This window comes from Falco cherrug, chromosome 2, assembly GCF_023634085.1.
Source record: "Falco cherrug isolate bFalChe1 chromosome 2, bFalChe1.pri, whole genome shotgun sequence".
Taxonomy (NCBI): Eukaryota; Metazoa; Chordata; class Aves; order Falconiformes; family Falconidae; genus Falco; species Falco cherrug.
In genome coordinates this window covers 114,238,958-114,249,964 of record NC_073698.1, presented here as the reverse complement: position 1 = coordinate 114,249,964, position 11,007 = coordinate 114,238,958, and positions in this window count along the sequence as shown.

Genomic DNA, 11,007 nt, shown 5'->3' with positions numbered 1-11,007 from the left:
TCGTTAGACTAGACAAAACTTGATGAATGTGTTTTCTTTCTTTCCCTCCTCTCCTAAATGAATTCAGACCAGGCCAATGTTTCCTTCTTGGTGAGGGATTTCTGAGTTCTGACTCCATGGAAAGTTTGACTGGTGTGGATGTGTGGCCAATTTTTGAAGACAGCATTTGTTGAGGGATTTGCTTGGCGCTGGAATATTAAATTGAACTAAACATATACATTCAGTTGCTGCGCTAAAGAGTAAGGGCTTTATGTGTGTACTGTCCAAACATGCAGGAAGGGCTCTGCTGCTGCAGACCCAAACTGACTGGCCAAATTAAATACAAAGATACACACTTAAGAATCTCCCATGCAGATTTGCAGTTGAATAACATGTGTGTTGTGAAGAGAAAAAACCCAGGTGCATTTTTGAGTGAAGACTTCCAGAGCTTCTTAATGTCAACAATAACAAGTCCTTTCATAGGTGCCTTTCACCTTGGAGCATCTCCAAATGCTTTGTAGATCTGGGTGCGTATATGATCATTTGCCCCACAATGAAGGGGAGGCTCTGGGGTGGGCTGGAGCAGCCCTTCCGTGTTATCGACAATGTCCTTGGGCTCCTTCTCCTCCTTTCAGAGCCCTGCAGTGCACATGCAGTGCTGTTAGCTCTCTGCAACTTCCTCCTCTGACCTCCTTCCCCTGCATTTCTCTAGGCTTTCTCCATACCCTACCCTGCATCCCTTGCTCCTGCTTTCGCTCTTCTGTGCTGCGTTTCTTGGGCCTGGACAGCTCTCCTTGCACTCCCCTGTGCAAGCACTGTTCCTCTTCCTTGGCAGTCCCCAGCAAAACCGTCCTCCTGAAGCACTCCCTCCTTCCTTCCTCTCCTCCACACTCCTCCGCGCTTGAACTCTTAACTTTCAGATGAATTTGCATGCCATGCCTGTCTTAGCTTGCATGCTGCCTGGGACAGCAAAGATGTTTTATCTGCAGTGACAAATTGCTGCGTAAATTTACAGTGCTACATGAAAAGAACAACCACCCTAACAGTATTGCAACTTGATGGCCGTGATGTGCCAAGGAGAAGAAGGTTACAGAAAACAAAGGTCAGTGCTGATATATTAAGGTCTGAAAGCGAAGAAACATACTTAAAATGTTTCCTTATCTAATGGTTTGCGTCTAGAAACTTTCCAAGATCGTCTGTTGGTTGCCAGAGTCTCCTGTTACAGGCAGAAGAAGGAAAAACTTCCTTGTACCTCAGGGGTGGCCACAGCATACTGATCTTAAGAGCCATCTAGCAAACCTCCGCCAGGCTGAGGCTGAGGCTCCCCGCTTTCAGTTATACCGATAGCACCACTGCAATAGTCTCAAGGGAGGACTCCAATGCCATGTGCCTAACCTCACCCAGCCCCTACCACCTGATCCTCTGCCATACCTGTTCACCTTAGTCTTTGCTCCTGGGCTGGTCTTCTTCAGGATTTCAGATGACTTTACAAGAACGAGTGCTGTGTGAAGTGCAGGGCAGTTGGCAAGCAAGCTGCCCTGAGCTGCTGCTCATCATCTACCTGGCACTTGCAAATCAGAGTCTACCACCCTTCTCCATGCCTTTGTCCCAAGCTTCATGTCTAGCTCTTCAACACAGAGAGTCATCTATGATGTGCTTGTGTAGCCCCTTGCACTGCAGGAGTGAGGTCTCTGTGTGCATTGACAGCAACAGTAGGATAATAAGTGATGTCCCTCCACCCTGGGCAGGAGCAGAGCTGATCTCAGTGCAACAAGCAGCTTAGAGCCTTTGGCCCACTCCCCTATAGAAGACGTGGTGGATAGTCTGACTCACATGGCATGTGTCCATCAGAAACAGGCTTGAGATTGTCCTCACCAATTTCCACACAAAATGGGACGGAAAGCAGCCAGGGGACAGTACCAAGCCTCAGCTGTGGTTCAGCAAAACAAGGAAAACCTGATAGCTTTGACAGCTCAGAGGTAATTGAACACCACTGGTGCAAAACCTGAGGTTGTTGAATGAGATAGTCATGTGAGGACGATGGAAAATGGTACCGAAAGGGATGTTCTGTACCACTCATCTGGCCTCATCCTATGCTGTCTGGGGTAGCTATGCTGTCTGTAAAGAACCGCCTCACCTCTGCGTTACAACAAGTTGGCAATTTTTTCCCAATAAAACCTCCTGGAAGTCAATCCCAGAAATGCACTTCTTGACAGTCAGGACCTTCTCATTTTCAGCTCAAATTATACCTGGCAAATTTATAGGCACTTGTTCTTGTGCCAGCACTGCCCTTTCACTCAAATAGCTCTTCTCTCTTCCTGGTACTTCCCTCCGGGGCATTTGTAAGCAACAAATATATCTCTTCCCAGGCTGCATTTTGCTAGACTCAAGAAACCAAGCTCATTTAGTCTCTTCTTACAGAAGAAAGCTCTCTCCTACCCTGGCCATCCTAAGAGAGAAAGGCGCAGAAAAGGCATTTTTAAATTAATTCATCTTTTATATGGACATACAATATTCTGTACTTCTGTAATGGCATTAAAATCTTGCTAGTTTCCATTAGAAATCCCTCATCTGACATGTCTCAGGTTCGCATTTGTCTTTCTCACATCTGCATGCTATTGCCAGCTTATAGTCATTTGATCGGCTAGAGCGCTCAGGTCTTTCTCCTCCTCTGTCACTTCCAACTGATGAGCTCCCAGCTGGTAGCAGAAATTCTCGTTATTACTCCCTCAGGGCACGACCTTGCATTTTGTACTATTAAATTTGATTCCATCTCTATTGCTTCTGTCCCTTTTTCGTAGGAAAACTGCTCTGATTAGTCACCGTATAATGCCTAGAGACCTAAAGACATATTCACTATATTTTTATTTTTAGAAACTGTTTGCTGTTTCAGTATTTTCATTCAGTGAATGATGCCGATGTCTCTCCATATTACCACATCTTTCTAACAGAAACTCCAGGCTGATGTGGAAAAGGGCAGGGGAAAATTGCCTCCCAGATGAAATATATGGCAAGAACAGGTATATTTCCAAACTGTTTCAAGGAAATAATTTTTTAAGGTATTTGTCACTCTGCTGCATGAAATGATCAGACACACTGTCCAATCAACAGCAAAACAGAAACATACAGGTATGAAAATGTTCAGGTTTACCTAACTATTTTTTCCAAAGTGATCTACCATTGGCTGTGAGTGAATTTCCAGCGTCTAGCTGCCGGGGTGCAGCTCTCATCTACAGAGCTGTCACAGTGATGGCTCCCAGCACTTTGGGTTTTAACCGTTAAAACTATTTTTATGATGTTCAAAATACTTCAGAAACAACTGCCTTTATTGCTTAGTTGTTGCGCTCAATTACTGTGGCAGTGGGCAGCTTATGAAGATCTGCAATGGTGATGAGAGTTAATTTATTCGAACCTCTCTTTCTCGATTACAAATAATGCAATGTGCAGATTGTCTTACCCAGAGAAGGCCTGATGTAATTCAGAATAACCCCCCTGTCCTTAAGATGCTGTAGTGGCTCTGAAGAGCGTCTGTCACTGCTGGTGCTTTGTAAGGAGCCACCTTTGTGTGCTGAAAGAAAATTGCCACCGTAAGAGCTATTTTATGGAAAAAAGTATTTCAGAAAACAGCTGGGGAGAGGTGCACAAAACAGTATTGCAGAATTATATTTCCCACGTCTAAATTGTCTGGTATACTTTTGTGAGGTGTTTCATAGGGCTGTGAGCTCTTTACTGGCTTTGTAGGTGCTTGAGCAGCACCTAAAGCAATGGGGCTTCCTGCCCCGAGGAGACCTCTGCAAAGTCCATCTCTGAAAATGAGTACCAAGGGCACTTTGGCTGCTTGTAAACCAGAAAAGCTGATGCACGTAGGGAGCTGTAGTATTCACATGGTATTAAAATCAGAGGTGGTTTCAATTTGTTCTCACTTATGTAAATGGCGCACATCCCAGAGGCACATGACAATTTGCCATGGTGGTCTTCAGATGGACAAAATTCCATTCTCATGAAAGAACCATATGTTCTCTCCACGCTCTGTTCTGCATGTGCTGCAAGGATCCCCTTTGTGTTGGGATGCTGTAGCGATAGGGTGTCTGAGGAGAGGATGTTTGCTGTGTGCCTGTGATACAGGCTTTGGCAACACCTCAGCAGCCTGCTCAAAGCATCAGAGGGGCAGGATCTCTGTGCACCCTTTCAAGCTGCACATTGTGGGTTTTTGGCCGGCAAAGACTGTATTTCCTGCCTCGTCCAGACTTGCTAATGAGGCACCTGTGACATCTGACAGGACCTTCCTACAGAGATGTGGGAAAAAAAAATAAATAGCAGAGGGAGAGGGAAGACGAAGCATCATTTTGGAAGCATGAGAACTTCTGAAACATTAATCTGGTGAGTAACTCCCTGCCAACAGAATTTCACTAAACCACTGATCTGAATCATGTCACAGATGGCATCGTCTTCCAAAGTGTTAGCAAAACACAGGGCTCAACCTTCAGTGGCCATGCATCACTATTTCTGATCCAGCACAACAACACGCCTGTAAAAGACAGAGCTTGTAATAACTGCAGCTCAAGAAAAAAGCCAAACACAACACCAAAAAAACCCCCAAAGAACCAAACCTGTTTGAGATCTGAATATCTGGCTTGCAGAAGGAGAATTGCCCATTTTGCTCAGTGCAGCAGTGAAGATGGGCTCACAGGATAAAGAGCACCATGTGCTCTGATAGGCTGTGAGGTCTGCTTTGATGCCTTTTTATAAGTATAAAATCCCAACTGACATTTGAGTGGAAGGCAAAGGTGTTAGGCTTGATACAGTGGGACTGGTCATGACACAAGCAGAAGGAAAAGGAAGAGATTACAAGTGAGCTGGGAGCCTCCATTTATATTATTTCATGGCTCAGGAAGAATTTAGGCTTGAAACACTGTTTTAAATACTAAACCAGAAGTACTAAAGTAAGTACTAAAGTAAGAAGGTACCAGAAGGTGTAGCTGTATTATGTCAGCCTAAGGTCTCTTGTGGCACCTGAGTTTAGGTGCCCGTCCCGGCTTTGTCTCAGCTTCTCAGTAAGAAGAGATTACTGTTCCCCACCTCCGTACACCTGATTTCCATGCAGGAAGACACGCTGGCTCCTGGTGAAAGCTGTGGTTACTCTGAGCGAGTGCTTATTCACGTGGCCGGGACCCTGAGGAGAGCCACACCACACATCCAAGGCACTCTCCAGGCAGCTCTAAAGTATGAGCACTTCTGGGGTCTGGCAGCCTGACCTCAGCCAGAGTTTCACAGCAAGCAGAGCTGAGACTTCCATCAGTCTGGTTTCCCAAGGAGGGACAGGCCTCCCAAGGACACTGGTACCTGTCTCCTGGGCTTTACCCTGGCATCTGACCCAGAGCTACCACTGAGAAGTTGTTACAAAAGATGGCCAGCTTCTGTTAGACATCTTTCTCACACATCCTCCAACACAAAGATGTTAAAAGAACAATGCTAAGGATTGCGAAAGCAAGCCCTCCACATGCAGGAAGGCAACGGAGGAGTGCCAGAATAATGGTTGCCTTGTGCAATCTTATTTTGAGCTCCATGAATGTCTAACTTGCCTGCTGTTTTAGCCCCTGGAGCCCTGCCTCCCTTAGTGCACAGACTGCAGCTGCGGAGATAAACAGCAAAACATGAGGACGGAGGAGGCTCTTGCCAGTTGCTATGATTCTATGACTGATGCTCCTTTCACTGGAGAAGCTGGAAGGCATGTAGTAGTTGAGGTGCAGGCTGAAGGAAGGCACTGTCTCACTGGTGAGACACCGGAGTGCTGTTCCAGAGAGCTGGACTTTCTCCCTGCCTGCGTTGCTATGTGCCTGTGGGATGTCATGGACATCACACCAACCAGGCATTCTCAGGTATTCACTGCCTCCGTGTGCCCTTGCTGCCCAGGGCCCATCTGGAAATCCTGGGCGATCTGATCTCTGCAGTGACAGAGATCAGTGTGAGTCCTGCTCTGAACCTGTGCTAAGATGCTGGTCCCTGGGCAGGCAGACCCTAGGCAGCTTAAAGAGGGTATCAGAAATGACTGCCTCTTCCCATCAGGTGGTGAGCTGGTGATAATAAATGCAGGAGTTGCTGTAAGCACTTCAGCATTATAATGGTGTTTTAGAAGAACCTAAGAGGAAATTAATAGGGCCAGAGTAAGTAGATCTGAATAGCATGTAGTACAAAAGGCTGAGGAATCCATCAGCCTGAGGCAAGACCTTTCACAGAAGATGTCAGCCCAGCCAGTTAAAGTCAGGCAGCGTTAGGAGAAACCGAATATAATGCCAACCTGCATAATAGACACTGCTACCACCTATCACAGTAATGAGATCTCATAAAGAAAAACCCATCTCGGTGGCTTCCAGAAGGATTCCCTTTAGCAGACATCTGGGCACCTGGGCTGATTAAACACAGATACACGTTTGAGCAAGTGGCACAGCCTATCATGTTTTACTGTACCCAGGCAGTTCTAGCTACAAAAGATGCAGCAAACACATCCGGTTTTAGTTCATTTTTATCTCACCTCTGAATGTATACACACTGTGAGATAACTAACCATTTAGTCCCTGCAACGAACATAGTGTAGTACAGGACCCGTTAGCAGTCCTCCATGGGAATGGGCATCCTGCTCAGTCCTCAGGGGTGGGAATAGCACCTTGCAGCCTCCGCCGTGAGACAGCAAGAGGTAGGATGCACAGATTTGCTGTAACCCCATCCGGCAGGCTGACAGAGAAAAGCAGGACAATGGCACTTCCCCTTGGTTAGAAGCCAGGAGCTGCCACGGTGCTTGCTCTGTACTGGAGGAGGATCTGAAAGCAGGACTTAGCCATGAGTCTCTCCACACTTGGCTCCGCACGCTGTACAGCTGTGATGCCTCCTGGCTGGCCAGAGCTGCAGGCACAGCCCTGTCCCTCCCAGCAATACGCTGGTGAGGTTCTTATACCTTTTCACTGGTTTGAACATCAGCTGCTGCCAGTCTCAGTTAAGGCACTGCCAGCTGGAGTTGGGGCTGTGCTTGTGATTTTGATCTGCCATTGCCTGGTAACTTGTTGAAAGCAGTAGGAGTCATCAGGGAAAGAGCTGGAGTTAAGCCTTGCAGACACCGGGCTTGTAGGCAGGGAGCTCCTCAGATCTCATTTCCCCCCCCAGAAAGATTTTGTTTGGCTCTCAATGATCTGTGTCCCAGTTCTCTTCCTCAGGACCCCACTGCCTCCCTGACAAATGCTGTCACATCTCAGCAAAAGAGTGGCTTCTAGCACCAAGCTTTTTGAAACGTCCTACTTCACAGCCAGGGTTCAAGCAACGGTGAAGACAATCTAGTGAAAAGGAGGGGACAGTGCAATTAAGTGAAGGGATGCCAAAGGCAGGGAAGGTTTAGACTTCTCTCCTCGTGAGTCTTTGTAAAGCTAGGGCTGAGGCAAGGCCGTGATTCCTTAAATCAGCCAACACCTGGAAGCCACTGGCAGGCTCACAGCATAGGCAAAATGGACATTTCTGTTACGGGTATTACTATCATCATCAGTCCTATGGACCAAGCAATGATAGAAAAAAGCATCATCCAAGGAACAGTGTCCACCCTCCATTTCTACACAATATGGGTTTAATTACACTCAAAGACTCTAATGACAAATTAAGGCCTAGTCAGTGTCCTTTGAAGTCAACAAAAAGATTCCTGTTGACTTGAGTGGGCATTGCCCGAGGATCACAAGCTGCAGGGGGAAGTCTGAATCACTGTCATCCCATGCAGAACGCTTCTAAGGGATGGCTGTGCTTCCATGAGGAGCTATTGGTGTCAGAGCCAACAGAACTGAGAGCCCAAGGCTGCCAAAACCAGGAGCATGGATTTATCAAAACCTCCATGCTGTGGTGTTCCCATTCACTCCTGATCTGTAGAGGAGTTGCATCCTGGTCCCTAACTCTCACCACTTACACACACACCGCATCCTATCCCATTCCTAGGCAGACATCCTTCTAGGACTACTATTTTCCTAGTTGTAAACTGGGACCGGGTCATAAACTCACGCACCAGCTCAGAATCTGACCTCTTTTTTCTTTTCCCTTCATCTAGAAGAAATGGCAATCCACACCATTTTTTAAAACTGGCAAAGCTATCAAATCAGATTCAATTAGGTTCTTTCCACCCCTTGCACATGCCTGAAATAAAGCTTCTGTTATTGGAGTTTAGCTGACGATGCTTTTGTGCAAGAAAGGAAAGGTTCCAGTTAGTTTTTCTGTAACTGAAGCCATATGGAATTGAGACTTGTTGAATCAATAATGAAACATGTCTGTGTCACAGAGCAGCTTTGATTCCAAGACATACAATGGACTGTTTGCAAAGTCACGTTGCTGGTTAAAACTACATTTTTTTAAAATCGACAAATAATTTAGGGACTCAGCTGCTTAGGAGGATATGGTCTAGCTGACTGCCTGAGAAAGTTTTTAAAAATCCCCAAACCAGCCTGAGGTTCTCTGTCGACTCGTTTTCATAATGCATTTAACTATGCTGAGGCAAATACTTGCCAGCCATTTAGGCAAGTTGCTTAAGACACGACAAGAGACGTGAAGAGTAGAAATTATTCCAACCTCCTAATTTCCCATCCATCCTTCCCAAGACATGCACGGTAGCTACGCTGAGAAGCAGGTGAGTTGCTAATGCAGATTAAGTTGTCCTTTGAGGAGCTCCTGCAATTAATCTGCCCAGTAACCCCTGAACGAAGAAATATTTCCGTGACACATCAGTGTTTCCAGATTTGGAAAGGACTTGACAAATGCCTGACTGAATTTGCACAGCAAGTGAACTGTGGTGGAGAAAAGAGTGTGCAGCCTCCAGAGGAGGGCATGGAATATCTAAGAGGGTAAATAACCTACTTGCTCAATGGTAGCACTTATTTTATTTTATTTAGATGCTTGGTGGTGAAGGAAGAGATTGGAGGACATCAGAGGTGCTTCAGCAAAGTTTGCTGGTGACTAGAAGTTTCTTCACTTTCATGTAGCATGCCCAGAGCCACCTGAAGCCCATCTATTACAATATGAGCTATTCCCCCTCGGTTTTGTTCCTGGTCTCAGTGTCGCACGGCTTTGGAATGCAAATGTAAAGTAACATTTTGTGGAACTCAAAAAGCTTTGGTAATTATTTTCAAAAAGCTGAGCTTTTCTGAATTTCCTTTCTTGTTAGCAGCAGGGCTAAGTCTGCCCTAAGAATATTGCATTTCATAATCTCTTGGTTCCTACCGGCCCCAGGTGTAAGACAAGCGTAAGACCCCCAGACTTTCCGAGCAGGAGGAGCGCTGTGCAGTGGTGGACTCTGGCAGCTCCCGTTTCCTCCTCAGGGACTGTGGGAGCAGATGCCCGGGGCTTCATTTTTCCTGGGATTTCTTTCTTTCCTCTCTGATTCTGTGTTGGGTAATTAAGGACTGAAAGTTTGCCTTAAGTGCAGCCTTGGGAATTGTATTTTACTGCAGACAGTGTTCCCTGTTATCAGTTATTGTATTATAATAGGGCCTAAAAATCCAGTGCGCACGTAATCCTTTCTTGGAAAGGTTTAGCATCGAAATACATTAACCATGGAGGTAGATAAGAAGATGTCTACGATTATGGAGCACTGTGGCACTGTAAATGGAGGTAACTTGAGCCAGCGTGGGCTGGAAAGACGCAGGCACTGGTGGCAAATAGCTCAAATCCCATTTTGGTGCCTCCAGCGCAAAATTTGAATCCCTTAGCAAGGGAATGGAAACGCCACAGGGGACAGAATCGTTACTAACCAAAATAGCTGACATCATCTGTGGTTGTATGGGAACTTGCCTGTCGGTAGGGGTATATATCAATTTCCTGGTGTGGATTTTCCGTAGTAATTTATCACTCCAGCAAAAATAAAAACCCCAACAAAACCCAAACAAATGAAGTGAAAAAAAAAAAAAAAGTGCAATGTCTCATAATAAGCGCTCTCTGTTGTGGCAGCAGCTGCAGTTTCTCCTCTCAGATTTCTTTTCTGCTATTACTCAGAAAGAATCAGCAGCTGCTTAGGAAATATTCCAGAAAGATTCATTGAGAAGTTCCTGGTTGTTTTTCACATACTAATCTGACAGAAGTAACGTCTTCAAGGAGAGGACTGGCTCTCCTGTTTTTTGTCTGCTGCTCATAAATTAGTGGCTTCTGATAACATGGTTATCTGAAAGGAAACAGCAGGAAAAATCCAGAAACAACAGGTCCAGGTGATGGGAGACAAGTACATTCTTTATGTCACAGAGGGGGGTGTAAAAATTGCTTAGGTTATTTTAATGATCAGTTTTGCATCTCTTCAAAAACTTCTGCTCAACCAACTGCTTTCCAAATGGGTGTATCTGGAGGCAACACCCAACAGAGGGATCATTTGGACGACACACAACACAGGCTCCTCTAAAAGTAGCGTACCTTCAGGACATATTAACTCCGGAGTTATTTCGGTGCTGTCTTTGTGCTCTGTGCTTTAGGGCTGGAGTGTGCTGCCATCAGAGCCCAGCCGGAGAAGCTGTCGGGGTGGAGATCAGTGGGACGATCCAGATCCGTGCCTGTGAGCAGGCACTCCTACTGCTGAACTTTGCTGTTCCTTATTGCATGCCTTCTTTTAACTAGGGGGCCTGCTTGACAAGAGCACTTCTCCGCAGAATGAGGATGCCTAACGAGAGCCAGAGCTGATACCTGACCCCAGTCAGGGAGCTGGTAACCAGTGGCTGTTAAACAGGTGAGGGGGATAGAGGGGAGCGATCGTGTCAAGGCTCAGAGTTCCCCAAACCGTGGCTGGAAGCTGTTACCCTGAGCTTTTCCCCTGCTGTTGGCCCCTGGTTATAAAACAAATCACATCCCCATTTCCAGCTCTCTGGTGCACGAAGGCACAATTTGAACATTATCTTTTGAATGATGTTTGCTCGTCATTCAAAATCAAAGCCTGTTTGCCCTTCCCCTGTCCTTCTGTGTCACAGGCAGCCCTGCCTCTGAGGGCGCTCCAGGAAAAATCCAAAGCTCCTGCTGGCATCCAGAACT